We start from the raw sequence: 9140 nt of genomic DNA on the forward strand, positions 1-9140 counted from the left end.
TAGCACCAGTGTTTACTGGGAAATGTGACTTGGCGAAAACAACAAACGCTGGAAGGAATCTGAAGCCACTGTCCCTTACTGAAGAACTGGCTCGGGAGCTCTGGGTCTTGGAATTGAATGATACTTAAATTTCACTGTTAAAGAATGTCTAATCTTGGAAGACTCAGACATGGAGACTGTGCTGGAAAAAAAAAAGCACATAATTTCATTAACTCGTTGGCACACACAACATAAAATGATGTTCTGGCGAGGGTACTTCATTCTGGGAAATTATCCTCCCGGCAGTTTCTCTGCAAGTCCGATTCCGGAAGTAAATTTAGGCAGAAAAAGCAAATAGCAGGTTGTAAAAGTCCCCTGAGCTCTGAAAAGCTGGGAGTTGTGGAGGGCTTTCTGTTCCCTGACAGAAACACTGCACACTTTCGTAATGGGGCTACATGCATAACACCTGAGAGAGACACCGGAGAAAATCCAACATGGGTGTGGGGAGGAACTCTCAAAGCTCTCAGCACCCCAACTGAGGGTCAGTTAGCAACTGATGTCCCCTGGAGAAGGAACATCCCAGGCTGTGGAGGAAGTTTTTGGTGGTTGGGACCTGAGAGGATTAGAAGGGCAGGACTAGGTGTAGATGTGATTAAAATATGTATGAAACTCTCAAATTATATACATATGTATACCAAATAAATGGATGGATGGATAATATATCCTTTAAAAAAAAAAACACTGCTACATCACTGGGGCTGGAGAAATGACTCAGTGCTTCTTACTCTTCCAAGGGACCCAAATTTGGTTCCTGGCACCCATATCAGGTGGCTCAGAACTGTGTCTAACTGCAACTCCAGGGATCCAGTGAGCTCTTGTGGCTGCTTTGATTACCCACAAGCATGGCGTGTTCACTCACCCACAAGAACACACACATACAAAATAATTATGAGTAAAATTACAATTTAAAAAAATTAAAAAATACTATTACTGCCATTGGTTTCATTTTTTTTTTTCATATAGCTAAAATCCAGTTTCTGTAACCTTAATTAAAACCTTCTACTTTGGGGAATATGACATATAAGGAATGTGGGAGTAGCTGTCAAACACAGTCTGTTGTTCTAAACCCATTCAGTGGTGTTCTGGGAGGGAAAAAAATGAGTTGGCATCCAAATCAGTCTTTTAATATTCATTATCTATTATATTTATGTTGTAACTTCCTGTGTTATGGAGGCCAAGTTTCAGTGGGCCAATAAAAATCGATCAGGGGCCATCTCCAAGAGACACAGTAGAGAACAACTGATATTTGGGGAGGTGAGTTCTTCTTACATAAAGATTGATTCCTCTCACCACATATCTCGGATGTTATTTTTTCACTCAATATCCAACATTATCTTCAAGTACTCAGAAAGCAGTTTAGATTCTGGAATAGATATCTTATACTTTAGAAATATGGATTTTGGATATAATGTGTGTGTGTGATTTTTTTCCTTCTTAATGCAAGTGATTATTAACATAATAAAGCTTTCTTCAATGCTGAGAATTGGATGTTGGCCTCCCATGTGCGAGGCAAGTGCTCTGCCTTGACCTACACTCCCAGTTGGATGCTTGTATTTACACTGAAATAGGGTTTCGCTGAGTTGTCGGGTAGACCTTGAACGTCCGATGACCCTGCCTCAGTTTCCTGTGTCTGTGAAGGCCAGAAGAGGGCATCAAACCTCCTGGAACTGGAATTGCAGTTGGTTGCGTTGAGAACAAAGAATCCCATAGGAAGCAACCCCATAGGAAGAACAACAATATCAACCAACCGGACATCCTAGAACTCCCAGGGACTAAACCACCAACCAAAGAGTACACATGGAGGGACCCATGGCTCCAGTACTATATATAGCAGAGGATGGACTTATTGGGCATCAGTGGGAGGAAAGGTTCTTGGTCCTGTGAAGGCCTGATGCACCAGTGGAGGGGAATGCCAGGGTGGGGAGGTAGGAGGAAGTGGGTAGAAGGGAGTGGGTGGATGGGTGGGGAGCATCCTCATGGAGGCAGGGGGTGGGGGATGGGAGAGGGGGGTTTCCGGAGGGGAAACCGAGAAAGGTGATAACACTTAAAATATAAAGAAAGAAAATATCCAATAAAAAAGAAAAAAAAAAGGTAGCCAAGTGCTCTTAACCTCTGATCCGTCTCTCCAGCACACCTTACAGCATTCTCATAAGTACTTCATTGGTTCACTCTCCATCTCGTCTCCAGCAGTATGGTTTTCACACGCTCCTTTGAACCCTTCTTCTCGTTCCATATGCATTAAGAATTCTTTATGTAGCCTAGTGGTGGTGGCTCACACCTTTATTCGAGACCATTCTTGGTCTACAGAGTGAGTTCTAGGGCAGCCAGAGCTACACAGAGAAACCCTGTCTAAAAAAACAGAGAGAGAGAGAGAGAGAGAGAGAGAGAGAGAGAGAGAGAGAGAGAGAGAGAGAGAGAGATTGGAGAGGAGAAGAGAGGAGAGGAGAGGAGAGGAGAGGAGAGGAGAGGAGAGGAGAGGAGAGGAGAGGAGAGGAGAGGAGAGGAGAGAGACAGATCTTTATGTTTTTAAATTGATGTCCCCTTCTTCCTGAGGTCATGGCAGTTGTTTGAGAAAGCTTCTCTTCCACTGTCTCTGGAGAGATGGGTGAGACAGCAGGTAGACCCTAGAGACAAGTGATTATAACGGTATACAGATTGCTACTGTTCTCACTCTCTTCACGAGACAGTGCTTTCATAAATTGTTGCATGAAAACTTTATCTGAAAAGCTCATGTAAGACAAAGGAGACAGGCAATTTCACTCAAGATTATTAGGCTAACACAATGGTATTAACCTAATTGGTGTGTGGCAGTTCCTCAGGAAAATAGGAGTTGATCAATCTCAAGATCCAGCTATACCACTCTTGGGCACATACCCAAAGGACAGTTCATCCTACCACAACCATGATCAACCATGATCATTGCTGCCCTATTCATAATGGCCAGAAATTGGAAACAACTGAGATGCCTCTCAACAGATGAATGGACAAAGAAATGAAATCATGAAATTCATAGGTAAATGGAACCAGAAAAAAAAGTATTCCAGTGAAGTAATGCAGAAAGATAAATATGGTATATATCCACTTGTATGTGGATATTAGCTATTAAGTTGTGATTACCAAGCTATAAACCATAGAATCACAGAGAATAGGTATAGATTAAGGGCTAGGGGCTGGGGGGGAGCAGATGGATCTCCCCAGTAAAGGCAAATTGACAGATAGGGGAGGGGGAGAGAAGAGGTTGATGGAGGAGGGACTGTGGGGAGAGACAGCTAAAGTCAATGCCATTTGAGTAGTAACTTCCTACATATATGAAGCCAATCTAAATGGAACTGCCAAATAATGGGGGAGACGGGTCCCCAACCAGATATCTCTTGTCACCAAATGATGCTTCCAGTACTAGGGAAGGGTACATCTAATTGAGTTGTTGGTCAAAGGGGTATCATGAGAAACCACAAACCCAGGTGTTTGCCAAGAACAAGACTGTAGGTCGTTCTCCACAAAATGATAACAACGTCCTATTGCTGAAGACCACAGTCACACAATGGATTGGACATGGGAAGTTGCTGGTGCCTGCATAGAGACTTCACCCCTAAGGGCTAGCATCTTCGGTATAGTAAGGTGCTTTGCAAACTACCAAAGAAGAATAAACACCAACCCAGCTGCATACCCTTGGTCTACAATGGTATCCTGCCTGCAGGATATGCTAAGACAGTGGTAGCTCAAAGCCTGTGGGAGTAACCAATGTCTGATTTGACTTTCGACCCACTTCTTGAGATGGAACCCACACCTGATGCTACCTGAGTGACCAAGGACATGAGTCCAGATGGCCCCAGGCCTAATGGTAAAACCAAAATAGTACTGTTCTAAAAGAATATAGCAATAAAAAGCTTCCTAAGACTTTTTACTAAACTCACGGATCGATGCCTTGCTCAGTCATCATCAGAGAGGCTTCCTCTGGCAGTAGACGGGAACAAATACAGAGACCCACAGCAGTGTCCAGAGAGTGAGAGACCTTGAAACATTCAGCCCTAAACCAGATGTCTCCATCAAACCCCTCCCCTCAGGACTCAGGGAATCCTGCTGAAAAGGAGGTGGAAAGAGCGTAAGAACCAGAGGGGATAGCAGACACCAAGGAAACAAGGCCCTCTAAATCTTGATGGCATTTGACCTCCCAGAAACTGAGGCAGAATGCATCGGGCCTGCACCGGTTCTACACCAGTTGAGGTCCTAGAGCTGAAAGGAGAAATGGACACAAGCCCTTATCCCTCACCCAGAATAAATCTCCGACTGATAACCACTTACAAATGAAAATTTAGGTTTTTTTCCCCAAGAGCATCTCAGTGGAGAAACAAACTACTTTTAAGTGTAGGTCACATGTCCAGAAGTAGATGGCCAGAAGAAAATGAACTAAATGGTTTAGAGTGGTGGTTCCCAAACTATAGGCCATGGCCCCTTTGTGAGGAGGGGAGAATACCTTTATGGTTTGGGGATCACCTCAACATGAGCGACTGTATTAAGGGGTCACAGCGTTAGGAAGGTTGAGAACCACTGGCTTAGGGCTTAGAGGTTCCTTGTCTTGTGATGTTCTGTCAGGACTTTTTTCTTAAAGCTTTAATTTTTTAAAAAAATTTTATATTCATTCTCTCACTAGAGTATCCATGTGTGTGTGTGTGTGTGTGTGTGTGTGTGTGTGTGTGTGTGTGTGTATTATGGGATTCCTGAGTGTGCAAATGAGTTGGTTCCTGCATCTGTTTCTTGTGCCTTTCTTGGGCTCTTTTTCTTCTGTCTCATCCTATTTGAATATGACAGTTTTTGCTGTATCTTCTTTTATTATCCCTTAGAAGCTTGTTTTCTAATGAGAGACAGAAAGGAGATGGACTGAGAAAGGAGTGGGGGTGTAGAGAACTGGGAATAGAGGAAGAGGAGACTGTAATTAGGCTATATTATTTGAAAAAAATATATTTTCAATAAAAGAAAAAGATAATGTATCTAATATCAACAAAGATTAATAGGCTTATCTTCTTTACACATAAAAATGCAAACACAGCATTTTTAATTATACTTCTTGAAAAAATTAAGGATAGAAACCCAGTTTGTATTAATTTAATTTGTGCTGCTTTACAAGTGTTTGATATGCATGTGTGTCTGTGTACTCTGTGTGTGTGTGTGTGTGTGTGTGTGTGTGTGTGTGTGTGTGTGTGTGTGTGATGCTCCCAGAAGCCAGAAGAGGGCCATGAATTTCCTAGATTTGGAGTTACCACTGGGTAGGTAATGAAAATTAAATGTAGGTCTCTGGAAAAGCACCCAGCACTCTCAACCGTTAAGCCTGGAACTCACTGTGTAGCCCAGGCTGGCCCAGAACTCACTATGTAGCCTAGGCTGGCCTCAAACTAACAGAGATTCACTTGCCTTTGCCCCTCAAGTGCTGAGACTAAAGGTGTGTGCCAACATGCCTAACTAGTCTAAGAATTTTAATTAACCCTTCTCCAAAACAAGGCAAAACACTTTGGAAACAAAAGTAAAAACTACTCACTAGAATGAAAGAAAAAAAAGATTAAAGGCAAGTCAAAAAATAATTGTAATGTTTTAATTCTAAAATTTAACAAAGCCAGAAACATCCACAGGGACATCCAGAATTGGTGCTAGAAAGCACAAGCAAGCTTGGAGTAGGTCAAGCTGGGGTTGAGTCCTGACTGTGTCTTTCTGGGTGACCAATCTTAGACATCTACTGCCTTCCACTATAGTGGGGCAGCAAAAATACTTACTATATAGAGTGATTTCAGGATTAAAAAAAAGATAGAATGATGTGCTTAGGGTCGTACCTACTATATAGTGAGCCACTTTCTTAAATGCCATGAATGGCACTGTAAAAACTTAATGTTCGGGAGATGTTCCTAAAACAGACATTCCTAACCAACACATTTGTCTTTATCAGACTTGTTTTCTCAGGGGACTTTATAACTTTCTACTGTGTAACTGTGCTTCATGTAAAATACAGTTAACAAATGAGTGGTGGGGGGGTGTGGAGAGATGGTTCAGGGTTAAGAGCTCTAAATGCTCTTCCAGGGGACCTGGGTTCAATTCCCAGCACCTACGTGGCAGCTCACAACTGTCTGCAAATCCCAGAGGATCCAAACACATGCAGGATGTCCAGACGACACACTGTAGAACAGAACACCCATTCACATAAAAGAAAAGGTTAAAAAAGTTAAATAGTGAAAAATAGCCATATTTTTCTTCAGACAACTGACACTGGTTTCTAGAAGACACAGCATTGCAAAAGACCCATTTCAACAAATGTCCCAAATACATAAATCTAGAGAGGCAGAAACTCACATGGCTTTGGGCTAGGGTGGGCGGAGGACTGGCAGGTGATTCGGGAAGGATGTTGGGTTTATTTTCAAGGTGATGAAAATGTTCTAAAATGGATTGTGATGATGAGTGCTCGGTGAAGGGAACCATATGCTTTAAATGGATGGTTTATGCATCAATAAAGCTGTTACTCGAAGAGTGAAAAAGAAAATCATCTAGCCTCTCTATGCACAAGCTTCGTTGAGGTTTCCTGCATCCAACAGTATTTACATCTTTATGGCTTTTGGTGAATATTTTGCCGAGTTGTTTGACATAAGGATTAAGCCAATTAAAGTGTAACCAGGGGTATATAAGAGACCTCATTTAATTATAAACTGTTTTTTTGAAGATTATTATTGCCAGTTTCAGTTGCTTTACCTTTTACCTGTGATCACCATCTACGTCCAAGGAATTTGTTTAGGAGGGCTAAGGACAAGTAGGGCTGGGAAACACTGGGAGGCTCTAGGTTGGGTGCAGATGCTCACTCAGAGACCCTTTCCTGAGGCTAGCGCTCAGTGACTCCTTTCTATCCACATAGAACCTCTTTAAATATATATTTAATTTTAAATTATGTGTACCTGTGTGCATGGGAGCTATGCACCTGTATAGTGCAGGTCCCAGTGGAGTCCAGAAGAGGGCGCCAGATCAGATTACTAGGAGCTGGAGGTGTGCATCACCATGAGCCACTCCAACTTGGGTTCTATACTTGCTCTTAACTACTGAGTCATCTCTCCACCTCCCACATATAAATATAAATATTCCTCTCCTCCCTCTCCCTCTCCTTCCCCCCCCCCCAGTACATTTTGTGGTGTTACAATGTTACAGGGATTGAATCCAAGCCCTTTCAGTTAGGCACACAGACTACTGCTGAGGTCTTACCCAGACTTCCTTAAGCAGAAATGCTTCCTTGGTGCCACCAGAGTTGTGCCACTTTAAGTTATGCAGAAAGTCCATATTCCTGATACTATTATCCAGAAAAATAGTACGTCGGTCATATTTAAAAAAAAAAAAAAAAAGAACGTGTAACAAAACGGAAAAGGACTAGATAGGGTAGGGAATGCAGGCGTACATAGAACCTTCCTGAAAACCCTCTGGTGCTTCCTACTCCCTACTGTGTCCTATGGAATCTTCTCTGACCTCAGCTTTCTCCCCCTGAAGTCTGAGAGGCAGGGATGCTTCGTAGACTTTCTATATGCTGCTTCCTGTCCTTGCATTTTTCTTTGCCCAGAGATTTCAAGTTTCATTTAAATGTTACTTCTTCAGAGAAACGTTTACTGATAGCCCAGAGCGGGCTAAAGGTGTTTCCACAGCAGTCCTCAATTTCCCATCTTAATCCTTCTGCTACTAGCACTTGGTTATGGGGCCAGAAATCAAACACTGAGATTCACAAATAGAGATGCCATAAAACAAACTATACAAGATCTGTGCCATCCAGGACCTCATATTTTAGGGAGGGGATGGCTGTATATTAAAATAGTCTTTTAGGTAATTTTATACAGCGACTAGTAGCACTTGAGTAATTCTGTGCTTGACTTGCAAACTCCATGAAGGTAGGAGCCTTTTGTTTTTGTTTTCTTGTTTTAATATTCATTTTATTGTAAGTACACCGTTGCTGTTGGTTGTGAGCCATCACGTAGTTGCTAGGAATTGAACTCAGGACCTCTGAACGAGCAGTCGATGCTCTTAACTGCTGAGCCCTCTCTCCAGTCTTTTTTTTTTTTCTTTTTAATATTTATTAAGCAGGAGCCTTTTGTCTTCAAGCTAATTCCAGCTTTGTAAGAGCCTGATCTGTATTTTTTTTCCCCAATGATGTAAACTGATACTTGACTAGGTAAATGGTTAACTTCCAGGTTTCCCCTTCTTCCCGAAGTTATCTGCATTCTTTTCATGACTAGAGCCATTATAAGATAAGCAAAATTTACCATCTGGAGTAAAAAGAACTCCAAGTAAATAAAACACACTTAGTCGCATTCATTAAGGACCTAGTGATAAAACAAGACCCTGAAATACTAGACATACTGGCTGATGACTAGAATTCCATTGGCGCACAGCCAAGCCAAGTCAGTAGTCTAATCCACTGTTTTTAAAAGTGGCCTTAAGCACCCAGGATATGATCCCCTTAATTTTCTGATTTCCAAAGTGCTTTAGTCTCCCATCACCCACAGGATGGTAAAAAGACACAGGTCCATACTCATAATAGGAGCGGGAGGGACAACATCATTTTATGTAAGGTCAACAAAGAATGAGATATTTACACAAAAGATCACCATCTACGTCCAAGAAATTCGTTTAGGAGGGCTAAGGACAAGTAGGGTAGGGAAACACTAGGAGACTCTAGGTTGGGTGCAGGCGCTCACCCAGTAAGCCTTCCCTGAGGCTAGCGCTCAGCGGCGCCTTTCTTTCCAGGGGCGCATGCGCAGCACACTCTCCGGCCACTGCACGCCTCCTCGGCTAACCAAGCCTCTTACGTCACCGAGAGGACGGAGAGGGGTTCCTCCGCGCATCCGAGGAAAAGGAGTCCGCGCACCTTTCCTTCTCCCTGTCCACACAAAACGCACTTTCCCCATTCACCCAAGTTCCAGAGCCTTCCCCAGATCTTCTCCCAAAACTCGTCTTTGTTCAAACTCTCTTACGCGTCCACAGGACACCGAAAATTGCGGGAAGGAGAACACTGACGTTGTTTACAGACGCGCGCGGCTGAGATCAGTCCGCGAGGGCGGGGCTAGGAGGCCAGCGCTTTTCTTGCTCGC

General features: G+C 42.9%; 1 protein-coding gene across 1 annotated transcript in view; it reads right to left on the minus strand.

The window, feature by feature from the left end:
• Septin11 (septin 11) overlaps positions 1-9140 on the minus strand; it is a 147064-nt gene that overhangs the window by 27190 nt on the left and 110734 nt on the right. The window lies entirely within an intron of this gene.

Source organism: Rattus norvegicus, chromosome 14, assembly GCF_021556685.1.
Source record: "Rattus norvegicus strain SHRSP/BbbUtx chromosome 14, alternate assembly SHRSP_T2T, whole genome shotgun sequence".
Taxonomy (NCBI): Eukaryota; Metazoa; Chordata; class Mammalia; order Rodentia; family Muridae; genus Rattus; species Rattus norvegicus.